The sequence below is a fragment of the Crinia signifera genome, chromosome 5 (genome assembly GCF_055691185.1).
Source record: "Crinia signifera chromosome 5, ASM5569118v1, whole genome shotgun sequence".
NCBI lineage: Eukaryota > Metazoa > Chordata > Amphibia > Anura > Myobatrachidae > Crinia > Crinia signifera.
Window position 1 is genome coordinate 101,025,926 of NC_139221.1, and position 27,288 is coordinate 101,053,213.

General features: G+C 42.3%; 3 long non-coding RNA genes across 3 annotated transcripts in view; 1 reads left to right on the forward strand and 2 right to left on the reverse strand.

Moving 5' to 3' along the window:
* Nucleotides 1–27,151, reverse strand: part of LOC146079513 (uncharacterized) — a 51,472-nt gene extending 24,321 nt beyond the window's left edge. Inside the window, exons 1-2 of the long non-coding RNA XR_014474580.1 lie at nt 27,059–27,151; nt 2,533–2,702 (exon numbers count right to left, since the gene is read on the reverse strand). This is a non-coding gene — a long non-coding RNA (uncharacterized LOC146079513). The remainder of the gene's footprint in view (nt 1–2,532; nt 2,703–27,058) is intronic.
* Nucleotides 13,387–14,150, reverse strand: LOC146079511 (uncharacterized). Its single transcript, XR_014474578.1, has 4 exons — nt 14,061–14,150; nt 13,897–13,982; nt 13,688–13,795; nt 13,387–13,576 (listed from the first exon to the last, which is right to left on the reverse strand). It is a non-coding gene; the product is annotated as an uncharacterized LOC146079511 (long non-coding RNA).
* Nucleotides 16,262–17,025, forward strand: LOC146079512 (uncharacterized). The gene is made up of 4 exons (XR_014474579.1): nt 16,262–16,351; nt 16,430–16,515; nt 16,617–16,724; nt 16,836–17,025. It is a non-coding gene; the product is annotated as an uncharacterized LOC146079512 (long non-coding RNA).
* Nucleotides 27,152–27,288: the final 137 nt, after the last annotated feature.

The following is a 27,288-nucleotide window of genomic DNA, read 5'->3' on the forward strand; positions in this document are numbered from 1 at the left end:
TAATTCAAAAATTCTCTATGCAGTGAACATGCAAAAAAATATTTTATAGAAACATTTGTCCAATAGAGGGAAAAGAGGGAAGATAATGAAGAGCAAACTATTTAACTGGATCTTTTGCACACCAGCCATGTCACAAATAAAATTATTTACTGCTGATTAATACTGTTTGTACTACAGAATATGGCAAAAAGCTAATGCTGAGATCTTGATAGAAAATGTTAAACATTGTGGCAAATGGACGAAGCAGTGATAAGGGAGGAGGTGTGTCAGAGGAGAAGTGGCCCATGGCAAACAATCAGCACTAAAGTAACATCTATAATTTACATAACTTAAAATGATACTGAGCAGCTGAGTTGCCATGAACCACTTCTATTCTGGCTCACTTCTAACTTATCACTGCTTCATACATCTACCCCATTATGTCAGCACTGCTTTAGAACAGATCCGCATAAATTGTCTTTGGACTACTGTCTTTACCATGCTTAAAAATTATCTTCCTGTCAAGGAGATCATTATTGTATTATCATAACTTTCAACCCATGACCAATTGTATTCCTAGATCTATTGCAATATCACACCAATGAGAGTAGCACCTCAACCCTGGCAAACAAAATGCACCAGATATCTGCAAAATTGCTCAGGTACTGCCTTACAACAGTGGAGGAAATCACGCTCAAAGGCAGTCTTCCTCCATTTCAAACTTATGCTCTCTTCCTTCAGTGCTGCCCTTTCCCTTGCTAAATGGTAATTTTTCAGGAATCGCATCTTCTCAAGGCCAGACGCCTCTTTGCCTCTGTCAACTGCCTCCTGAAACCCACCACTTTCTGCTCTTGAATTTACCACTGTCTTCACATCCAAACTAAACTCCATATGTCAGGACATCACATCCCACCAGACCATCAGCAACCAGCCACCTCCTTTCCTTTACATCTTTCTCCTATGTGTCTGGTGAGGAAGTTATGGCCCCACCACCTCCTTCCTGCTTGACCTGATCACCTTCCACCTCCTCTGCTACCTCCCTTCTACCTGTTCCCATCTTGTCCACTTCCTCAATCTCTCCCTCCCATTAGGCACTGCCTCCTCTGTCTTCAAACATGCACTCATCTCTACTATTCTTAAAAAACTACCGTTAATCCAAACACCTTCTCCAACTACTGACCCATCTCTCTCCTCCCCTCCTCCAAGATTTGCCATGTGCTACTCCCTTTTCCTACATTCTTTACCTCCCCCTTAGACTCTTTGCCTCTCTAATAAACTTCAAATGGGCTCTCAAGATTGAGCCAAATTTCATCCTAACACTATGTTTCATGCTCACTGTTGACCCATCTGTGTCATCCCATTTGTCTGCCCCTCCCCTTTAGAATGTAAGCTCTCACAAGTAGGGCCTTCTTCCCTTGTGTCCTTTTTTCTTCTCTTACTTAACCCATCTTTGATGGCACCAAATCCTGTGGTTTTCTGCCACACTGATACTTGTTCCAGTGTCCTCTGCTGATGCAGATATGTTTATTTACCCTGTACTTGTCCTCTATTGTATTCAACTATAAGTTTACAGTTTTTCTTATTAGTTTATGTACTCTGTAATTAGGCACTGCTGATCCCAGGTGGCAACATATAAATAAAGGATAATAATAATAATAATAATAATAATAATAATAATAATAAAAAAAAAATGTGTGGCACAACAGGTATGCTGATTTTAAAGAATTGTATTTCAGTATTGAGCCACGGGTTAAGGAGGAGTACAAACAAACTATATACTGTAACTGTATGGAAGACAGGAGATAGAGCCTTTTATAATAGTTAAGTTCAGTTTTTATATACAGGGGAGAAGTTCCATATCTTACTTTAAGGACCAGTTTTCAGTTGACCATAAATTTACGAGGAGGCTAATAACAATGTATTATATAAGTGCATCACAATACAGAAACAGTACCTGTTCCTCTTGCATCATCGCAAGAGCCCAAGTATTTTGGTCCAAAATTGACATATTCTGCAAGCTAAACAGTATCCATCCCGTTAGTATCTATGGAGTACAAGCTTGATCATGTAAAGCAATTTTCCTTGTATCAGCACATAAGGCTTATACCTACAGGCATCAAAAAGGTAAATAAATGAGGTCTGTACCACCCATTGCATTAGTACATTATTCATTTTTTCAAGACTTTCAAAACATGTGCATAAGTCTAAATAAACGTCAAATGATTGGGCTTTATAGTGATACAGTAATGTGTAATTCCAATCTTGAAATTTGATATTGATCAGTACTTTGACTCAATACTATGGCACAAATCATTTCAGAGACAAGGCGGAGACATGTGGCTATTAAGAAATTTAGATGTTGAACAGATAATGAAGTAACCGGACATTAAAAAATATAATTATTAAAATCAAGTTACACTTTACAGATTACACAATGCTCCATGCCTATGTACAAGAGCCTGCATATTTGGAGATTGGTGCTAGTTGGAACCTATTCAAACAACTTTCACAATTTGAAACACATACCTCTAACCGAATGTCTTGTGATTTTACCTTTCAGATGATAGTGCATGCGTTTTCTGCACTCTGCTCTTCACTCCTATATACATTCTGCCCCAGACCACAGAGAATCATACAATGACACGAAGAGCACCACCAGTAAGTCATTGAGTGCACTTTTGGCATTTTTAAATCTTTCTCATTTTCTAGAAGTCTTCACCAGTCTGGAAAAGATAAAGGTGGTTTATGAAAGGAGAGGACCCATCTGCAATCTCCATACAAGCCCTCTCTCTTACAGGTGTAAGCATTGAATATACTGAGGTACTGCGCCATTGTTAGTGAGTTCTGGACAGAGTAGATCATGTGCACTCCACACACTGCTTCGATAATATACTGTACTGTACCCCAGGGCCGGATTATTATGGGGGCACAAGGGGTCAGTGCCCCTGGGCCCCCCTCTAGCTAGGGGCCCCTTGTGGTTGGAGTGTATTTAAAAAAAAAAAAGGCTGAGACGTTTATGCTGAGCTCTGATTGGTGGAGCTCATTACATGCTTCTCAGGCCAATGGAGAACAGCAGCAGCAGCCTAGTCATGGGAGGGTTTTTAATCAGAGGCAGCACTGGGACAAACATAGGCTTTTCATGTGGTATGTATGTGTGTGTGTGTATGTATATATATATATATATATATATATATATAGAGAGAGAGAGAGAGAGAGAGAGAGAGAGAGAGAGAAAGAGAGAGAGATAGATATATAAATAGATACGTGGTTACCGGAACTCCAAGATACACATGACAACTGCCCGGGTGCTGCACTCAAAGAAATGGTTCTATCCTTAAAAATGGAGTAAAAAAAAAGGAGTGCCACTTACTACACATCTCTCTCTCTCTCTATAAATATATCTCTATATTACATATCTATCTACATCTACTGTATATATCCCCTGCAGTTACCCATTGACCAAGTTTATACTGCCTTTACTCTGTGTTTTGACAGTGTAATATTCTCCTATGCAGTTTGCGGCCAATAATGACAAGTGCAAGGGGGCCCCCCTGTCTAAAGTGCCCTGGGCCCCCTGAAGGCTTAATCTGGCACTGCTGTACCCATTGGAAGAACCCTAATGAATGTTTAGCATGTGTTATGCAATATTACTAGTCTGTGTGGTATCGTCTATAACATCACCATCAGGAGTGGGATGCCTTTAGAGTAATTGGCCAATGTTGCTGGCCAGAAGGATGACAATGTTAATGGTGAGCCGGCAGAATGGCAAAATTCCCAGTTCCTTTTTATGTGCTACAGCAATATTATTTGAGACTTGTAGCTTCTAAGGAGCAATACTAGCACACTTAACTAATTATTTTCAGTTAGCACAGCTTGTCAGAGCTTTCAATACTAAACAATTTTGGGACTGGGTTTGATAGCACTAATAAAGGTATTTTGTACTTGTTAACAGAAAGAAGAATTTTAAGAGGCAGATGAAAGACAAACTTGGGGATGGGAACTAATGTTGGCCTTGCACCGTTTTATAACTGTCATTATGATTACCTAAATTGATGACAAGGAAGTTGAGGAGGTAGAAGGCCCAAGTAATTATCTCCAGCGAGTTTTTAAAAAAATCAAGTAATAAAAGCAATATTTATTTTACAGGATAACTCATAATGATCAATATTTACATGACCAGATTGCAAACAGCTTTGCAAAGTCTCATATCTATGTACACATGCCACTATCATGTAACTAGAAAGATTAGATGTATTTCTTCTTATTCACTTTTGTTTGAGATAGATGTTTCTGTGGAAATGCTAGGCATATTTCCAGAGGACAGAATTTAATTCAAATTTTCTTGTTTTGAAAAGTCGCTTCAAGCTTTGGAAAATTTCCCACTTCATCACTGTTCCATGCCGAAGTGTTTCCAGACAACCTCTATGTAAGTATATTATATATTTATCTATTCATCTACTTATCTTGACAGTTCTATGTCTGTCTGTGTGTGTGTGTGTTTTGGGGGGTTGGTCTACTTTCTTCCCTCACCATACCATTTTTGTCCCCTTTCTTTATATTATTTGTGTCCCCCCTTTCATCTGTTTTCTCTTATCTCTGACCCCTTTACTCCATCTTATTTCTCCCACCTTTATTTTTCTCGTTCAATTCTGTCCCGTCACCCTCTCACATTTTTGTCCTGCCAATCCCTCTTGCTGTAATCTTTGCACCTCCCATCAGTCTGTCTCATATCTGTCATCTCTTTTACCCATTTCTTTATCTTTCAACTATCTGGCACAGACCATTCCTGGTACTGTCATCTTTGCCCATTTGCCTTCTCTTTCTCTCTCTCTCTCTCTCTTTCTCCCTCTCTTATCTGTCTCTTTTAACTTTATTCCCATATCTCTGAACTCTATTCTCAACCTTGGGACAGAGTGGGACTGTATTTATGCTCCGGCTTCTCTGTTGTGGACACCAGCAACAGAAAGAGGTTATGACCACACCTCACACGGGTGTTCTATGAACCACAGTAGCGTAGCCTTAGCCCCGGAATAAGTATATATAGGGCTTCATTCAGATATGTATATACAGTAAATCTGATGAACATCTCTGATGTTTGTGGAACTGCAATGCCCCCAAGAAACAGCTTGATTGACAGGAACCCACCATTTGGGGTGGGAAAGGCATGGTGCCAGAGCAGCCTACTAAACAAAGTGGTGTGTTTCTCATGCTGATGCCAGGTCTACATCTTCCAATGAAGGTTTCATGGAATTAGCAGCATAACCAGCTGGCCAACCTGAGGATTATTCAGGTGGCTGATGCTGCTGCCTACAGGAAGTGTCTATTTACACATGCTTCCTGGTGTATTTTTTCAGCAGATCATAACTACTTCACTGCATAATAGTCTTTATGAAGAAATAAGAGGAAGTGTATGTTTGACTTGAGTACAGACTCTTGGCATCAAGAATGCTGATTGTCATGAACCTAGCATTCTGACTGCCAGAATCCTGATAGTTCTAGGTGAAGTATCCCCAAACCCTCCTGTCCCACAGCCTTACCATGACTCCCCCACCCCCTGCATCCTATCCGTAACCTACATCTTAAACATTTAAGACTCATGGCATTGATATAGGTGTAGGGTTCCTGCACAGGTCTTCCATCCACCAGCATACTGAGCATCGGAATGCCAACTACAGGTTGAGTATCCCGTATCCGAATATCCGTTATCCGAATTATTCCGAAAACCATACATTTCAGAAAGTGAACAAAAATTTTTTTTTTTGCTAAAAACTTACTGGGGACATCTGTAACAGCACTACTGAGGGAATGATATGTAACTGGCACTATATATGTGCAAGACAGTGATTGCTTGGCATTTAAATTTAGTGCCTGAGTCTGTACACAAACTTTGTTTCATGTTTTGAAACCATGTTTTATGCACAAATAAAATATATTTGTGTTTATTTCATGTATTTGATGTATATGTACAACATAAATGCAAGATACCTCAAGATACATCATTGAAATATTAAAATATTCCGAAATACGGAATAATCCGTTATCCAAAATTCTCCTGGTCCCGAGCATTTTGGATAAGGGATACTCAACCGTACAATCCATATGTTCTAATGGCTTCTATAGGTGTGAGAATTGACTTTCATGTAGGCAAAAATAAAATGGTTAAAAATAAACATTCTGCTAAATATATTATGCAATTTGAAGCCGATATAAAAAATACAATAAAATAATTCCATAACCTGTGATTCCAAAAATGTATGCTCTGGAATGCAGTTGCGGATTTCTCTGCAGTAAAAAATAACAAGAGTACTTAAAATCCACATTTTAGAGCATATTTACAATATTTGAAGAGGAATAACCACACATTCAGTCCCCTTTGATTTAAAAAAAATATCAATGTTCAGAATTTTCTATTGTTGACTTTTGGGGCATTGAATATATTACTAATATGTGGGAAATGGAGATTTGGGTAATCACCTTTCTAAGGCATAAATTCCTAATGGACTCAGTGATGATTTTGAGTTAAAATGTTTGCTCATCTACTGTAGGTTTAATGTTTTTTAAAAAGTGGTATTGATTGGCATAATTTTTAGATTAGTGTTAATCAAATAATTATGAATGGAGAGTGATAAAGTAGAGAGTGACAAAGTGCCAACCAACCAGCTCCTAACTGCCATGTTCCAGGCTGTGTTTGGAAAATGACAAGAGCTGGTTGGTTGATACTTTGTATCTCTCCACTGATTATGCTATAAAGTGTTGACAATATCAAGGTTGACAGTCAATAGATCAACACCAAATGGTGGATATGAACAAGGTAGAAATAGAAGAAAAGTCAACACAAACAAATTTAACATGACAGTGGTTGACACATGAAAAAGCGGTACTTATATGTCAGTTGGGCGCCCACTAAGAAATTTGCTTAGTGGGCTATTCTGTGTAGTGAAATCGCATCGCATCACATGGGTCATTTTAGGGCCATGTGATGTGCGATGCGATTTTCCTATGTAATTTGTTCACTGCTCTCTCAGCCCCGGACCATCGCATCTGCCGCAAAATCAGATGCGATTTTACATCGCATGCGATTTTATAGGGTGTGCAATGCTATGACATTAGGTATACAATAATATGATTGTATGTCCTAAAAATAGCTTTTACGCACCACCCACTATCCATGCCACCCCGAAGCGTGTCGAGCGCAGCGAGCCTGGCGAGGGGCAGCGCAATGCGTCCTCCGACTTTTTAATTTCCCCACTATACACGTTGGCGTGGAGTTGATTTTATACATGTAAAGTAATCAGCGTCCCCTCGCGGGGCTAGCTACACTCGCCACGCTTCGGGCTCGCCACACTATATAACATCAACTCCACGCTATGCTCAGCACGCTTCGGGTGGTGTGGATGTTGGGGGGGGGGTGCGTAAAAGCTATCGTAAAATATAAAAAAAATTACATAAAAAAATCGCATTGCATCGCATCGCATCACATGCCCTTACAATGGCCCATGTGATGCGATGCGATGCGATTTCCCTACGTTACCGTCCGTATGCTAGTCGTGTGCCCAACTAACATATAAGTACCGAAAAAGCCAACATGAGTTTTTTTGCCAATTTCCTCACATGGACCCCAAATTAGTGTACGATGTGTCCCCTCGCATGGCTTATTTTGCTTGCCATGCTTCGGGCAAGGTGCCTGACTTCGCTCCCTCTGCCCTTGGCACACGTTACCCAGGGTTGTAAGTATGGCGGTACAGGGTGGTACGGCGTACCGGAAAAACATATTGTGCCGGTACCCCGTACTGCCATAACAAATACCCCCAAACTGTGTAATGCGCATGTGCGCATATGTAAGTGGCGGTGGTGTCGGAGTCAGCAAGGAACAGAAGTACCCCCACCACCCCCAGCACAAGCAGCAGCATGAGGCAGCAGCAGAGGCACCAGCCTGCGGCACAGCTGAGCACAGGAACCACACTCTAAGGAACCTCGTGGGGGTCGTGGAACCCCATGAGGGAAAATAGCAGGTGGCCGTCGGGAACCCGGCTGTTGGTGTTTTGTGAGTCGGGATCCCAACGTCGGGATCTGTCGGGACCCCGTCCGGCACCCAGACTACCACGGAATATATTGCTGCTGATCAAAACTGGGGTGAGAGATTTTAGATTAATATGTTGTGAACATTTTGCCCTATTAAACTGAACTGCACTTTTCATTTGTTTTTGTGAAAAGTTTTGTTTGTGAATTCTGTAGACATCCATTGGGTTAAAGTGATCTATTAATCAAATAATATTTATTATATTTGAAGGATATCTCCCAATAATACTTATTTGTGTGGGGTGGTACTTATAAGGGATTAATTTACTAAAATGGGAGTTCCATTGAAGATCGGATGTTGTCCATAGCAACTAATAAGTTTATATCTATTATCTTCTATAAGGTGCTAAATAAAATAAGAAATAGTATCTGATTGGTTGCTATGGGAAAAATCCTGTCTTCAATAGAACTCCCATTTTCGTAAATGTACCCCTATGAATCTATATACGAGGGACCACAGCAGATATGTATTTGCCTGGAACTCTCCAATAATGCATTGTGGCCCCAGAAGCTTAAAGTAAAGTGTTTGCTAATGCTACTTGATCCTCTGTGCTGAGGAACATCATTTCTTATTGCCATAAGAGGTCAATGAAATCATATTTATTGTACCTAAAATCTGGTAAATAAAGAATGGGACCCTTATGGGACCTACACACATAGCGATCTGATTAGATCACTTAGAAAATGACCCTACATCCCTGTGTGTGTAGGAGCCAGCGATGGCGGTTTATGGCCCCACGCAGCGCTATCGCTGGTAGAATGAAGAATGAGCAGGGACCATAGATATAGTCATCACCAGTGTTCTCTCACCAGAGAGCGCTGGCGCTGTCAGCTCACTCAGCACACAGCGCCGACAGCTTGCGCTATGTTGTATGACAGCGCTGTAACTGAGCTGACATAGAATAGCTAGAAAGCCCTACGCACATCATGTTGGGCCCTTAAGTCTAAAGCTTTATGTTGGTTAAAGTGAATTAAATTGGTGTACATTTCCTTTTTGTTTATAAACCTCATCTCCCATGTCCCCTCCCACTGCCTGAAATTGCTGACATCAATCATTTAGAGTCCATGGTAAAATAGTTTTTGCACTTGGTGAAGTGAATATTTGTCTTACAAGTTAATCAGCAGAGATTTTCAAATGTTACAATCTCCTTTAAATGACTTTAAGGAAATCCATCCATCTTATGGTTGTAAGCCATCAACATAATTTAGACTACAGTATGTTACTTACATCAAAAGAATGTAGTACTGTAAAGCAGATTGTCAAAACATAATATGACCTTTACTCCCTCTGTCCTGGCTAGCAATAGAACGGTATGGCTCTGTAAGTCATATTTCTTTTTTCTTTTTTTTTTTTAAGTCAGTTCAGAGCTGTTATACCATACATCACATATTACACAGTGAAAGTCCTAGTTATCAACATAGTTACTCTTTATTGTTCTCACTTTTCTGGGCAGTTGCAACTTGTGATCTCACTAGCAGGATACAACATGTAACAAACACTGATCCAAGGCAGAATGTTAACAGTTGTTGTAAACTACCCTGTTTATTAGCATGGGAGAAATAGGAGAAAGATATCACAAGTGCCAAGACCCTGACACTACCGTCTAAATAGACCCAGTTTGAACTGCTAACACCAGAATGGGCCGTTTTGGGATATTCAGTCAGTTGTAGAAAATTGTTGTTGTATATATCCTCAGTAGCGAGAATGTGTATATTGCAACAATGGATATCTGTCACACCTCCTTCATGGTATGAGACCAGAATACTTTTACAGGACCCACCAAGTACTCATTAATGGCTTAAGGTGGACAACTCAGTTGCGCATGGTCTCCAACAACCCCCCCACCACACACTTCCTTTTTAAGTTTTCCTTTTCTTATTATATAATTTTTGTTTTTATTTTATTTATTCGTTTCACAGTATAGTATCTCTGTCAGCATCAGTGTCGTCATAAAGTGGCGAGTGGACATGTAAAATGAGCCCAAAGCGGGGCGACTGCAGTGAGCCCCGCTAGGGGATGCGGATTACTTGACGTGTATTCCGTGTCCACTCACCACACTTTATAAGATCAACTCCGCGCCAAAGTGGATAGTGGGGTATGAACAGGTCGGGAGGACGCGTACCACGTACCGCGTCCGCTTGCCATGCTTCGGGCTGACGTGGATAGTGGGGGTTTCAAATGGAGGCATTTGCCAGTATGTAACATGGAGCACTGGCAAATGCGTCCTTTATTGTGCATGAGATGCACTTGCGCCCGCACCCCCGAGACGCACGCGCTACTAAACCAAATATTTGTATGTTCTCGTTGTTTGCATGGGTTTCCTCTGGTGCTCCTCCACAATTTAAAATCAAGTAGGATCGTGAAATTAGATTCAAATAAAAAAAAATCATCTTAAGGCTCATACACATGTAGCGATGTGTATGAGCCTTGTGTGCTGAGCGATCTAGACTAGTCAGATTGCTCAGCACACAGGGATTGGCTAGATCGCCCATACACATATAGTGACATGTGTATGGCTGATCTGTGCTAAGCAGTGTTCTCTTGTGAGAACACTGGGGATTTGACGAGATCTTAAGTACTTAGTCAGGCGATGCAGGTAGCCACGCATCGCTGTCCCGTGGGGGCATACACACAGAGCAATCCGTGCTTAATTTCTAAGCGAGCTAGTCCAATCGCTTAGAAAATGGGCTAAAATTGCCCCATGTATATGCCCCTTTACACAGAAATGTGACATTTGAGAGCAGATAAGAACCTTTTGGCCAATCTAATCTGCCCTTTCTCATTTATTCTTTTGACAATTTTAACCCTATTTGTTCCTTTGCATGTGTGTGTGTCCATGTGGTAGGGAATATATTTTGTAAACTTCACTGGGGCAGGGATTTATATGAATGACCAAATACTCTTTGCATAGAGCTGTTGAATATGTATGTATAAGTAACAGGTAAAAAAAAAACAATAATCTTATCAAGAATAAATGCTTGAATAATAATGACCTGACGTCTCGATTATAATGAAATTATACATAATATTCATGACAGTCAGAGCCAGATAAAGGAAGAAAGGGCCAGAGGAGTGAGTGCCCCAGGCCCCTCTCTCTCAGGGGGCCCGCATGAAAGAGCTGCTCTGACACAGCTGCCTCTGTTGTCTGTGCACAGTCATGCTGCATGAAGAGTTACATAGCTACAACCAAGGGCATAACTACCATAGGTGCAAGGTCAGCTGCTATGTGGCCTAGAGCTGAAGGGGGCCCATCTTTACTGTCTAAGTAATATGTCTTACATAGATTTATCACCATCAGTTGCTAAATAGGGGGCCCTTAAATACCTTTGCTATGTGGCCTATGAATATCTCATTACGCCCCTGGCTACAACAGTAGCAATCAACAGTTGTCTGGCTGCAGGAGGAGCGATGGACCCTGAGGACTGAATAGAGACTGAACAGACCTCCGACTGCAGGTATTAACAACTGCTGATAGTCAAGAAAGCGATTTTTTCGGGACCTGGGAGCAGTAGGCACCAATCCCACACAGTCATAGGAGTCGATCCTTTAAGCAGCTGATGATTCTCGAGTGCAAATCATCATGGCACTGGATGAACATTACGGCAGATGGAATTCACCAAAAAGCGCTCACTCCTCCATAGGGTTAAGAGTACTTTTCATTAGAGATGTGCAGGTTCTGATTTACGCTGATTTACTCTGATTCCAAAGCAGGATCTTATTGGCTATCAATTGTCAACAACGGTCATGTGAATTGGGATAGTCAATAAGATCCTGCTCTGAAATCAGCGTAAATCAGATCATGCACATCTCTCATTTTTATCGAATTAGGGCAAGTGAACGATTTGACATCGTGTTAAATAAGGTACCAATGCCGGCGTTTAAGCCAGTTGGAACGGCAACTCACACCCTTCGCATAATAATAGGATCGACCCCACAGTGTTTCAGTTTGCAGCACTGCAGACTGCAGGCTGAGGCAGGGTCCCTGCTCAATGCATGCAATGACACTGACCATACCTCACCCCCACATCACTTACAAGTAAAACATTCACAGTACCCTCTTCTGCACGTAAGGATCCACAGTAGCCTCTGCTGCACGTAAGGATCCACAGTACCTCTAACAACTGACAGTAATCACAGCATTAAAATGTATAACTTGTATCAAAAACTTTGTCACATCTGTGCACCATTTGATTCTTATATGGGAATATAAGGCCACTGTCACAACCAGTAATGTGTTCCTTTATTTCCATATTTCTAAAGCTTATACTAGAATTACTATTGATCGCTCCCTTGAACTATAGCCCATAGGCTTCAACCGCTAACACCATATGAAGATAACGTTAGTTATCAAAGAGAATTCTGGAGCTTGGTAAATATGTCACCTAAGCAGCCAACAAAGAAAAGGGGGGTTCCAGTAGATATCTCTAATATTTGCTTCAGACTCCCCTTGATACATCCCTAAGAGTCTTGTATGAGCATTGATTTTTGAGGAATGTCCAACATATACTTGTTGATAGATAAGCCTCTAAACACTGTAAGGCATCTTGTCACATGGAAGAAGTGACAAGTGGATGTGGGTTCAGGGAATTTCCATTGCCGGAGGAGGAGGCGGGCATAGCTGGGGGGCAGAGCTGACAAGAGAGGGAAGGTCCCATTTTCTAAGTGCCATGGGCCCCCTAAAGGCTTATACCGGTACTGATTACAGTGTTTAATTGCATTGAATACACACTTATACAATGTGCACAAGATTTATCTTCCATATATTCTATTTTATTCTTTCAAAATTAGATACTGTAGCATATAAATATTCATTTATGAATTAGCAGACTTACACACATTAATGGAGGAAGAGTTTACTTAGCAGGATACACACAGCATCAGACCACACAGCTTTCTTAGCTGTCCATTTGCTAAGTAGTAAATGTGTAGCTGAAGTGACATTTCCCTCATGCTCAGATTGATTCATTATCTATCCTACAGCTTTGATATACTGTAAGTGCATTCAAAGGATTATTAATGAAGAGTTATATAGTGCAACACAGTTTATGCTTATGGTCTTTCTTTTCTTTCCAATTAACATCACAAGGTCATTGCACTGGTATTGTCCTTCTGCAAAACTGGCACTTGTCTGTTATTTACACTTTGGATTCTTTTGGCCAGAAGCCTAGCAATAAAATGGACAATGGAAAAAGACAACAGTTTGTAAGTAAAAGAAACACATAATATAACAAAATAAAATGCAAATCAGCAGATATATATATATATATATATATATATATATATATATATATATATATATAGCAAAAGATGGACAAAGTGCGCCCTCCTATAGTGTATCCACCACCAATAGAACAAATGGTGACAATGTGGTCACGATACAACAAATTTAATATAAAACAGATAAAATATAACAGTAAAATTCTTTCATCTGTATGGAGTCATGGATTTCTTTAACGGTCAGTATACACAAAACCCAACGCGTTTCGTCGTTAAAACGACTTCCTCAGGGGTAACCGTCTAGGTGGTGGAAATAGACAATATTATTTTTTTGTTTTTACACTTACTAGAAATTAAGTAATTGCACAGACCTAAAAGGTCAGAATACAAGATAGTATTAAAAGTACATACCAACAGGTAACTTAATATTTTTTCAGTCACAGTGTAATACAGCTTTCATTTGAAAGAACATGAAGAAATGGGTCTTTAACAGATCTCAATCATAATGCTTGTCAGCATCTAAAACATGAATTAAAACATATATGCAATATGTCAAGAGGAGGAGCAAGATAAGACAGAGGGAAAATAACAATATAAATATAAACAGATTTGGAACATACCAATTTCTTATAACAAGCGTAGGACAATAGGTGAAAAAACGTTCTGAAGGAGTTCAGGATTACTCCTTACTGTGGTGTAAGCACACCTACAACATGAATAGGTCACATAAGCCATAGGTATAAACAAAACGAATATGACCAAAATAAATAGAATTGGGACATACCAATTTCTTATACCAAGTGTGGAGGAATAGTAGGTGGAATAACGTTCTGAAATGGTTCAGGATTAATCCTTAGTGTGGTATAAGCAAACCTACAATATTGATGGTTCATGTAAGCAATAGGTGTAAACCGAATGTTCATCATAACAGTATTACAGAGGGGTTAGATATTTTTACACGACTTCATATCTCAGTACAAAAATTCCAACTCCTAGAGTGAATCGGTACAAAGTCAATCTCAGATGAAGTCAGGAAAAAACAGGGGATACACATTCCCCAATATGTAACCAATAAATGAATAGGGGTAAATATTCCCCATACCAATACGTGTGTAACATACATGAACATAGCATTCATGATTCATAATAAGGAGCCCCAATAGTGATTAAACTTCAATGGGTATGGTATAAGGAATGAGTACAACTCATACAGGGCACAGAGAACATAGTGTCCAATACATAATATAAAGGAGAACATGCAGTGACAAAATACAAGCCATAATTATTTGGAGAGGAAAACCAGCTCCTACATACCACAATCACTTCTGCTCAACAGCTGATTCAAGGACCAAACTCCAGGTAATGATGTAATAGTGACAGCCGATTATATAGTAAACGGCCGAAAACGTCACTTCCGGTACGGAAGTGTATTTTAGAATGGGTATTAATGCACTTACAGGGCAAGATGATAAGCTCTACAGTGGGAGCTAAGTGTAGATAGTATCGCTAATAGAGGCTCATGCAGTCCGGTACATGGGGACCACTCTAATAGTCCACAGCGCACGGTGGAATCCCAAGTGCGTTCCACCGTGCGTTCCACTTAGTCACTTCCGTGACATCACTTCCGCTCGGCGGAATAGTTACGTGCAGTAACGCTGCGTCCCACCTTATGTGGCGCAACTTTCAATCAGGCGTCCACATAGGCATAAGAGCGCTAGTTGCCATGACTATATCAGCCAAGCTTGCGTTCCAAATTTCTATGGGGCGCAGATGTGACGTCATCCCATCTGATAAATACGATCAGGAGAAAATATGAAAGAAAATAAGACTAGGCAGTGGTTCCTTAGTACTGCCTTCACTGTATAACGATTATCAAACGTATCCCAATACCAGTGGAAATAAAAGCTAATGGTTTTTCTCTCCAATTACATATAAGCAATATGTAATTGGAGAGAAAAACCATTAGCTTTTATTTCCACTGGTATTGGGATACGTTTGATAATCGTTATACAGTGAAGGCAGTACTAAGGAACCACTGCCTAGTCTTATTTTCTTTCATATTTTCTCCTGATCGTATTTATCAGATGGGATGACGTCACATCTGCGCCCCATAGAAATTTGGAACGCAAGCTTGGCTGATATAGTCATGGCAACTAGCGCTCTTATGCCTATGTGGACGCCTGATTGAAAGTTGCGCCACATAAGGTGGGACGCAGCGTTACTGCACGTAACTATTCCGCCGAGCGGAAGTGATGTCACGGAAGTGACTAAGTGGAACGCACTTGGGATTCCACCGTGCGCTGTGGACTATTAGAGTGGTCCCCATGTACCGGACTGCATGAGCCTCTATTAGCGATACTATCTACACTTAGCTCCCACTGTAGAGCTTATCATCTTGCCCTGTAAGTGCATTAATACCCATTCTAAAATACACTTCCGTACCGGAAGTGACGTTTTCGGCCGTTTACTATATAATCGGCTGTCACTATTACATCATTACCTGGAGTTTGGTCCTTGAATCAGCTGTTGAGCAGAAGTGATTGTGGTATGTAGGAGCTGGTTTTCCTCTCCAAATAATTATGGCTTGTATTTTGTCACTGCATGTTCTCCTTTATATTATGTATTGGACACTATGTTCTCTGTGCCCTGTATGAGTTGTACTCATTCCTTATACCATACCCATTGAAGTTTAATCACTATTGGGGCTCCTTATTATGAATCATGAATGCTATGTTCATGTATGTTACACACGTATTGGTATGGGGAATATTTACCCCTATTCATTTATTGGTTACATATTGGGGAATGTGTATCCCCTGTTTTTTCCTGACTTCATCTGAGATTGACTTTGTACCGATTCACTCTAGGAGTTGGAATTTTTGTACTGAGATATGAAGTCGTGTAAAAATATCTAACCCCTCTGTAATACTGTTATGATGAACATTCGGTTTACACCTATTGCTTACATGAACCATCAATATTGTAGGTTTGCTTATACCACACTAAGGATTAATCCTGAACCATTTCAGAACGTTATTCCACCTACTATTCCTCCACACTTGGTATAAGAAATTGGTATGTCCCAATTCTATTTATTTTGGTCATATTCGTTTTGTTTATACCTATGGCTTATGTGACCTATTCATGTTGTAGGTGTGCTTACACCACAGTAAGGAGTAATCCTGAACTCCTTCAGAACGTTTTTTCACCTATTGTCCTACGCTTGTTATAAGAAATTGGTATGTTCCAAATCTGTTTATATTTATATTGTTATTTTCCCTCTGTCTTATCTTGCTCCTCCTCTTGACATATTGCATATATGTTTTAATTCATGTTTTAGATGCTGACAAGCATTATGATTGAGATCTGTTAAAGACCCATTTCTTCATGTTCTTTCAAATGAAAGCTGTATTACACTGTGACTGAAAAAATATTAAGTTACCTGTTGGTATGTACTTTTAATACTATCTTGTATTCTGACCTTTTAGGTCTGTGCAATTACTTAATTTCTAGTAAGTGTAAAAACAAAAAAATAATATTGTCTATTTCCACCACCTAGACGGTTACCCCTGAGGAAGTCGTTTTAACGACGAAACGCGTTGGGTTTTGTGTATACTGACCATTATAGAAATCCATGACTCCATACAGATGAAAGAATTTTACTGTTATATTTTATCTGTTTTATATTAAATTTGTTGTATCGTGACCACATTGTCACCATTTGTTCTATTGGTGGTGGATACACTATAGGAGGGCGCACTTTGTCCATCTTTTGCTATCTCTCCTTTTTTCCCCCACTAGCAGGGGGGATACACTTAGTTGCTGCCCATACATTTTCTGTAGCGCATTGAAAGGGTACCCTCTCTATATATATATATAGGGTTGGGGTTCCGACACTCCAGCAGAAGTTACACAACAACTTAGGTGCTCTTCTATCCCGCTAGGGAAATGTACCGAAGGTAGTAAGCAGAAGTCACTCTAAGATTTTTAAACTGCACGGCGGCAGTAATCAATAAAGAAGCAATAGACACACAAGTAGTGCAAATCGACGTTTCGGGCGGGTAGCCCTTTATCAAGACATAACAAGTGAGGCAAAAAGTACTTACATATATAGCAGTCAAACAATCAAATCACACTGTGTCACCACCACCCGTGCTGGCCCCCGGCGGGGAACTGATGACATCATCGGCGTCCTGCACCGGCGTTTCCTACATCACCTGGGGGCGTGTGTCAATCACTGTGTCCTAAGTTGCCATAGTTACAAAATGGTAAATAAACAAGGAATAGAGTGCAACCACTGTGTAAATGTCACCGCCAAGAAGGGGTGTGAGAGTGGGGGTGACCACGGAGAGATGCGAGGTGGTGGGCAACCCGCAGTACCGGAGTGGTCTGCGGGTGAGGGAAGACCGGGGGAGTGCGGTGTACTGTGCCAAGGAGGGCTGCGGGTGCAGTCCCGTAGTGCGCTGAGGGAGAAGGATTGAGTCGCTGGTCTGGGTGCTGAAAGGGGGAGACGGTGCGAGCGTGTGTCCGCTCGCACTGTCTCCTGATCCCCAGCACTCCGGTCCCCGCTGCAGGCCGCTTGCTCCGGTGCTTTCCCCTGGGCATCTGTCCTGTATAGTATGTATGGTAATGGGCGGCAGTCAGAGACTCCACTCCAAAGACAGTAGTGTGAAGTGGTTCAAATTTAATAATGTTTTGGGGCTCAAGTCCCCTTCATCTGATTAACAAAATGGTGACAAGTGATACAATAAATATGATAACTCACCAATGAGGCTGTCCCGGCCGCAAGCCCGTCCACGCTGGCTGCCCCACCATCGTCTTCCGCTTCTGGCGCAACTGACATGTATGAGGCGGCCACGTCGTCTGGGCAATGCGTGTGCCACAGTTGCCATAGTGATCGCTAAAAACAAACAGAAACACATAATATAACAAAATAAACTGCAAATCAGTGGCTATGTATATATATATATATATATATATATATATATATATATATCTTCTTGGACGGCCTGGCACTCCTGCCCTCATATGATGTAGCTTGGCCCGGTGCCCTCTCTTGCAAATAATCATACAGTAGATGGATGAGCGGCACTCTCAGGTTTTTCAATAAAGAAATGACACTTCTTAGGTGTAAATTTCTACGTTTCGGTTTATTTCAATAAACCTTCGTCAGGTATTCCTGATGAAGGTTTATTGAAATAAACCGAAACGTAGAAATTTGCACTCAGCATGAAATAAAAACATTTAGTATGCATTGTCTTGGAGCCTGGAGGCAATGCATAATAAAATGCATTGAAACGTTGCTGATACACCTGCTCTACTCCGTTTTTATTTCATGCTGAGAGTGCCATACCCTCCCTAGCTGTTATCTTAATTCTCAGCAAAGGCACCGAGTGCAGTAACGCCAGCTTTTGAAGCTGTGGATTGATGCCGGTCCCATATAGATATATAGTGCTCAAAGTGGCCCAGTATACACCGGTATGGTGTATATGGACACCTTCTTCTAGAACTGTTTTTTTTTTTATTGGCATACACATAATATTGAAGCTGACAGCCGGGCAGACAGGGGTGTGATGCCTGGCTGTCTAAAGAGTGGGTCTGCAGCGGCTGCTGTAAACAGTGTCAGTCGGGTAGAAGCGGTGGACTGCCCGGACACAGTGGCTCTCTGCTGCGGACCTGCTCTGAACTTAGTTTGAAATATTGGGCTGGGCCACCAGTCAATAGGAGCTAGCGATCCGCCAGCCATTCATGAGCCACCAATTCCACTCCTGAGTGGCTGCTGGTCCGCCAGCTCCTATTGGCTGGTGGCCCAGCGCGAGATTCAAACTGCTGCGGACCCGCTCTAAAGACAATAGAACAAAAGGTTTTTTTCAGATTTGTATTGTGCGCTACAAAGCAGCTGGGCGGGACCAGTCTGATTCATGAAGAACCACTTCACATAGAAACAATACAATACCAGAATGTATCAGATAGTTCCCACAGCAGCTAGGAGTGATGCATTTCTCTCTCTCAAATAGGGATTTGTACCCAAAAAAATAGGGAAACAATAGTTGTCACGGACCCACCGGTCGCCTGCTCCGATACGTCAATCTGAGCAGCGCCGGCCGTGACTGGGGTTCACTCAGGACACTCGGGTCCTTTCCTTGAGGTACACTGCCACCAGCCAAAACCTGATTTTAGCGCCTGAAACTGCGCAAGGGGCGGCTTGGCTCGCCCCTGACCACACAATACAAGATAACAATGGTAACGCTTTCCAGCCTTTCTCTTCTGAGGCTAATGAGTCTTAAGAACACAGAACCAGGACTGAGAATATGTATTATTTATTCCTAGAAAACTACAGAGCTTTAGAAAATAGTTACAAGGTTTTACAGTGATTTTAAAAGTACACACGAGTTTTAAATGCAATTTCAAAAATAAAAAGGGAAAAAAGACAGAACCTATCTTACACTTAAATACAGATCCTGACGTGGGGGGGTCCTCCACAAGAAATCTCTCGTCGCCTACAGCCTGTTTTGCTAGACCCCCAGGTAGTGACACTGACTATAGGGAGAAGGTCTTAGTTATACCTTGCAGACTCCCTCATCCCTCCCACCCTTGGGATTCCACTCTTTCCATGCTGAAGGAGTGTGGAAGGTCCCTGGCAATGTACAGTCTGCTGTTTTCAAAGTGATTGATCCTCTTTCCTTGCATAGCAGACCCACTGATAAGAGATGTGAAGGAAGGGGACAAACTCTAACCTCTTCTCCTGGACCATGGTTTATGAGGGCTCAGATCTTATCTTACATCCTGACTCCGGAGGAGTCCACAGATGTCACACTGAGGAAATACAGGCCTCAAACTTAGACCAGGGTCACCTACAGTTTACATACAAGACATGTCCTGATTCCAATACTTACAGGAGACATAACTATTACACCAATATCAGACATACATTCACCGGACAGATAATCATAACAGGAGGCATACGTTAATTTGATCGATCACCTGATCTGATCGTTACACCTCCCCCTTTTAAAATGGCGCACAGAGGTGGTGACCCACGTCACCATCTCCTCAGTGCGCTATTCACTACATCACCTGGACAGGTAGCAGTGGTCTCTGTGCTGAGACAGACTGCCACTGATTCTGCGGGATCTGTACTAACACTTCACTATACTTGACGTCGGTCCTGGCACCACCTGACGCCATAGCCGTGGCTAGGGTGGGCAATGGGCATAGTCCCTGTCCCTCTCGCAGGAGATGGCAAACTAAAAGCACACAGGTGTCCTCGAACCCATAGTCTGTGAGCACACTGATATAGTGGGAGCTGTGTCCATCCCGGCTGATATTGACACAGCCCACCACAGCTGTGCGTCGTACTCCTGGGCACGGATTCTCCCCTGCAGCTGGCAGTGTGGCCTTACTCACTGAGATCAGTACCAGACCATTCCGCCACACCCCAAACGGCCATCCCCCTGGGACTCGTAACTCGGCACGTTTAACTATACCACAGGTGTGGGGCATTCTCCCAGCACTATATACAGACTTAAACATGTCTTCCCAGCACCTCTCCTGAGCTGACTGACCCCCCCTCCCCTTCACTGGGGGGAAGGTCCACTCACTCAACACCTCACACCTCATCCTTTTGTGAGGAGATTCTCCCTCTTTGTCTGTGTGTGTGAATTGCGAAGGGGGGCACGTTTCTGCAAGGGGGAATACCAGCAGGTCATTGTCCCCTGTCTTGGGAACATCCCAGCTCAGCTTTTCTGAGGTTAATGGAGCTGAGTTTACCTGTTCTTCACGGGCCCTCCCACCCTTCTGGTTACACACAGCAGCTTCCCTACTAGCCACTGGCTCTATTCCTGAAACAACCCTCTCACTGCACCCAGGTGTATCTTTCCCACTTCCCAGGTATGGGGCAGCCTGTGCAGGGTTGATTCTCAGTTCTGCGTGGAAAGCCAAGCTTTCCATGTCAGTCCAGGACACCTTCCTGAGCCTGACCTTCCCTCCCAGACCCGCAGGTTCTGTGCCTGGGGTGGTGCCACTGAGGTTCTCAGGAGAGGCATCCGTTATCCAGTGATGCTGGAAAAATGCACTCTCTGGAGAGTTCTCAGTGTCTGGAGGGAACCCCTGCTGTGTTCCTGTATCTGTTCTTGTGTGGCTACAGTAAGGAGGGGGGTTTGGGGGGAAAGCTGCAGTAAGGGACACTCTCTCCCTATCTGACAGGTCTACAGTGCACACAGGGCCCACCAGGTCACTTATTATACCTGGTACCACAGTTCCCACAGTAGCGCAAGACATCACATTATCAACAGCAACATCACTATCATAACCTGGGGAGACATCCTGCAATACCTGCAAATTAGCCTGTGCATCTTCCACAACACATGGGGCCCATCCTGCTGGCTTACAATTGAACCATGGCAAAACCACTATATCTGGATCCCATTGTCTCTGAGCAGGAATGGGGTTATCTGAGCATGTTGTCACCAGTAACTTATTGGCAGGTACATGCTCTGCCTGCAACCAACTCAGATCTGTCCCATTTCTGCAGTTAGCGTCCCCGGGCACCATGTCACAACCAGACATCACTGGAGGAACAGGGTTAACGTCTAGCACAGCAACCTTAATGACATCACCATCAGCACTCCTACCACTGATGAGTGAGGGTGTCTCATTCCCAACTAGATTAGGGCATTCATTTAACCCCACAAACTGGCAAGGATTACCCACTATACCTGTCTCTAACTCACCCTTCACCTGTACCGAAGGTACGGCACTATCACAGATCATCCCAGGGGCTTCACACAAAATAACAACATTGCAATGTTCAGCATGGTTACATACTACCTGAGATGCATCATATGGTTCAGAAGGGTTAGCGACAGATATGTGTGGAGTTAATAAAAGTCCCACATCAGTAGTCCCACACATACTTGTGTGCATACAGTCAGAAAGTCCCATTCCTATTTCCGACATAGTCTCTCCCCTGCATACTTTCACTATGCAGCCAGCCGCTTCCGGCAACAAATCTGGAGCAACGGGAGGGAACATGCTGCTCACATCTTCCAGCAGTTTAAACTGGGCCTTGTGATGTGAGGTCTCTGGAACAGGTTCCATGACTGCTGTAGTAGGCAGAGGCACCTTGCCCTGGTGGGGCACCCCTGGTGAGAGCAAGCTGCTGACATCCTCAGATTCTGCTTCTCCCAACCGTTTAAACTGGAACTCTGCTTCCAGAGCTGGTAGCAACAGCTGTTCTAGGCGACGCCACTCCACACCTATCCGGCGGCACTGATCCCCCCAAAATGGGGTATCCAGCTTTCTCCAAGCATCGACCTCCTGCTGCGCAAATTTGTAACATTGTCCCAGTTCTCTCAGCAGCACCCAAGGAGACGCGGATGGACCCCAGAAACGAAATGCTGCACGATACTGGCTGAAGGCATTGCACTCATCATAACTGGCCTGGATGAGCTGCATGATCATCTCCCCACGAGTATGGTTGTGGCAGGAGATACCTTGCAGCTGGCATTCTTCCGTTAGTTCCTCTGTGCTCAGTAGGGTAAACACATCATCATCCTCCACTGGGTCAATATACCCACTGGGCTCTTCTGGTGCTGTAGGGGATTGGTACTCTGCAGTCTCCCTGACTGCCACACATCCTACAGTCTCCCTGGTGCTAGCAGAGATGTCAGCTCTCTGAGCATCGGCTGTAGTGTCCAGGGCCAGCTCATTACTCACAACCAAGCTGACACTCACTTGGCTTCCTCTGTCTGCTTCCAAGACAGGGAACTGTGCATGACGCGGTCCGGTGAAATTCGCGTCAGCGGTCATTTGGGACCTCTGTCCCTTGTTAGGCTCCCCATGATTGATAACAGAGTCCACACCATGATCCAACACATTATTTACTTCAGCAGACAGTAAAAGTTCAGTACGAAGCCCATCTCCTGCTAACTCAGTAGCCACGGCAGATAAAGTCTCACGTAAAGGTTCGCCATCATGATGCCCTGTATCATCCTCCACTGGTTCACCAACAGCGATCAGCCCCCTGAGCCTCACCAGTTCCAACTGGTACTCACGCTCGGCATGACGCTCTGCAGCCTCTCGTACGGCTTTGCGCTCCTCAGCCTCTCGTCTGGCTTTGCACTCCGCAGCCTCTCTGTCGACAATGGCTTTGCGCTCCGCAGCCTCTCTGTCGACAATGCCTTGGCAGAACTGCACCAGCTGCAAAGCGAATACGGGGTTCACATCCTTCAATTGCCTGCTAGCAGCTAGAAGGTCGCTCTGCAGTGTAGACTTGCTGGGTCCAGCAGAAGTGTTTGACCCTGGCGCGGAATCGTTTGTACTGTCCAGTGCTGACTGAGCCCCTGGGGTAGGATTGTCCATGGACTGGTTTCCTCCAGCAGCTAGAGTCCGATCGGCATCCACTAGTGCCTGAATCATACGTTTTCTACTCTGGCCAGACCAAGGGATATTCCTCTGCACACACACGACCGCCAGGTCATCTCTCCTCATCTGCTGGTAATCAGCCATCCGGAGTCTCACACTTGTCAAATAAAATGATAGGAAAGAAAAACAAGAGAAGGGAGGGAACAGAAATTGCATCCACTGTGTGACTTTTAAAACTATAGTAAAGCTCTGAGTTCTGATTCTGGTGAGGTGGGTATTTCTCACAAAATTCTACCCACACTCACTTAAGTTCTTAAAGAGAAAAATGAATTCTCCATCCCACTGCTGCCACCAAATGTCACGGACCCACCGGTCGCCTGCTCCGATACGTCAATCTGAGCAGCGCCGGCCGTGACTGGGGTTCACTCAGGACACTCGGGTCCTTTCCTTGAGGTACACTGCCACCAGCCAAAACCTGATTTTAGCGCCTGAAACTGCGCAAGGGGCGGCTTGGCTCGCCCCTGACCACACAATACAAGATAACAATGGTAACGCTTTCCAGCCTTTCTCTTCTGAGGCTAATGAGTCTTAAGAACACAGAACCAGGACTGAGAATATGTATTATTTATTCCTAGAAAACTACAGAGCTTTAGAAAATAGTTACAAGGTTTTACAGTGATTTTAAAAGTACACACGAGTTTTAAATGCAATTTCAAAAATAAAAAGGGAAAAAAGACAGAACCTATCTTACACTTAAATACAGATCCTGACGTGGGGGGGTCCTCCACAAGAAATCTCTCGTCGCCTACAGCCTGTTTTGCTAGACCCCCAGGTAGTGACACTGACTATAGGGAGAAGGTCTTAGTTATACCTTGCAGACTCCCTCATCCCTCCCACCCTTGGGATTCCACTCTTTCCATGCTGAAGGAGTGTGGAAGGTCCCTGGCAATGTACAGTCTGCTGTTTTCAAAGTGATTGATCCTCTTTCCTTGCATAGCAGACCCACTGATAAGAGATGTGAAGGAAGGGGACAAACTCTAACCTCTTCTCCTGGACCATGGTTTATGAGGGCTCAGATCTTATCTTACATCCTGACTCCGGAGGAGTCCACAGATGTCACACTGAGGAAATACAGGCCTCAAACTTAGACCAGGGTCACCTACAGTTTACATACAAGACATGTCCTGATTCCAATACTTACAGGAGACATAACTATTACACCAATATCAGACATACATTCACCGGACAGATAATCATAACAGGAGGCATACGTTAATTTGATCGATCACCTGATCTGATCGTTACAATAGTGTAAAAGGAAACAATAGTGTAATATTGTAACAAAAAATGACCTGAGTGTGACTGAGCAGCAGGTCCTGGAGCCGGACAGGTCTTCCAATCACTGAAAGAGCTGTCTCACTCCAGGAGCCGCGACTCACTCCCAACAGACCATGGTTCAGTCGGCTCATTTGGAAGATCCGGATCTTTGGGCCGACTCAGCTATGGGCTGCCCATCTCTAGCTCTCACCATATGTAATTGTCCACAGCATAAGTTTAGACAAACAGCACATAATATGTTGAAAGACAGGCGTCCCTGGATGCTGGTGCAATGGAAGAGCCTTCTCTTGTTCCCCTCTGTGCCTCACAGCCGACCGGTTTCGATACTGAGTATCTTTTTCAATGCATCTTGAAAAAAGATTACATATATATCTTCTTCTAGATAAACTTATATCAACCTGAACAGATTACATAATAGCAACTCAAGTGGACAATTTGGCCCCACTTGGTCTACCAAACAGTGAACACCTGTAATGATAAAATATAATGGAAATACAACTGAAATTTACTCTACATGCCATTCTCCTTTTTAAAAGTCATACTATGACCTCACACATATGCCAAGTGAGGGCATTGTTCAACCTGATCTTAAATGTTGCCTGATTTATTCTTGATTTAGGTTTTTTGGATGCTGTCACACACTGTACACTGAATGTTCAGTTTAGTCCAGACAGCTGTACAAGCTCATTAATATTGGTAAGGCTTAAGGCCGATCATTTCCTCCAATTAAATTCCTAAAATAAAAGTTGAATATTTGTTATGATTATTCCCTACTAACAAAAGGGAAAATGTAGGAAGTGTGGGAGGAAGCAACTGACTTCCCAATAGGTTGGAATCGCAAAGTATCTTTAATAATATAGGCACCATCAATTATGTTACACTTTTTAACAAAAAAAGTTCCATAATATTAATAAATATACTGATGATGTATGGAATCGGGTAAGTATGTAGCACTAGATAGAAGCCTCCAAACTCCATTTCTCATTTACGGTATATGTAAGTAGCATTTATTTCCTAATCTCCTATAATAATACAGGGAGAACATATTTTCGACTATTTTCTTCAAGCATCAAGGGGCTCCAAATTAATTGCTCATTAACATTTTGGAAAGCAAATCCTAAAAATGATAAATTATGAAAATTGTCAAGTAGAAGCCGTGCTGCCAAGGAAAAGCATTCAATTCCTAAAATTCATGTTATTTGAATAAATGTGTGTTTTAGGGTCACTTCTTGCTGGCACATTTAAAATGCTTGTTATGTATGTCTTTTTTGCTCTTTTGTTTGATTTTTTATTTCTACCTGCTCTAAGATATTTTATTATACATTAAGCAATATTTCTATTCATTATCACTGTTGTGTGGCATTGTAGCTTTGTTAATTAAGAGAACGTTACAGAATAAACAGACAGAGCTGCCATATTTTACATGTTGTCGGACAAGTATTCTTCCTAGAAAAGTTGCCCTCCAGCCCTATTCACTGAAGTTCCTCCTCTACCACGTGTACTTTAACCCATGGATTGTGACTTAGAATATGTATTGTCTAGTTGTGGGTTGCTGTAATCCTCTTGATTGCACAAGTTATGTGCCATACTATCATTAACCATATTCACAAACAATATTATTTATTTATTAGCAGTTTCTTATACAGTGCATCAAGTTTCGTTGGGATTTAGATTTGAAAATAGGGATAAAACAAACTGGGTAGTTACAGACAGTGAATATGATAGGAGGACCCTGCTCGCAATCTTACAATCTATAGAAAATTTTAAGATTTTTGTTCAATTCTCAAATCCAGTGAAAGTTTTTAGAATATTCATCTAACTTGCAAATAACCAAAATGCAAAAAAAAAAATGCAACAAGAGCCTAAACATTTATAAATGTCTTCTGGTTCCTGGTACCAAATTTTGCTTTTCTCTAAAGTTCTTTACTTTTAATGCTGCTGCAAACCATGCTTCCACCTACAATTAAGCATTATAGAAAGTGTGTGCTTTGTGATACTTTATGCACAGTATTAATCTTTATAAAACATGTATAAAATGCACATTTGAAAACATAGGAGTTTATATAAATGAAACTTTACCTAGTTTCCATACTCATACTTGAGACTTAAAATAGTACATGCATGCTACATTGCCAACATCTTAATAGTCAACGCTTTCTCCTTTCTTGTCTCCTTCTGGAACAGAATAGAAGGCAGGCAGAATGATCAGTTAGGACTTAACATCTATTGTTCAAAAGACATCTATTTATACATTAACTTTATCTTAAATGATTTTGATTAATAGCCTTGGTGAACACCCCCTGATTTTT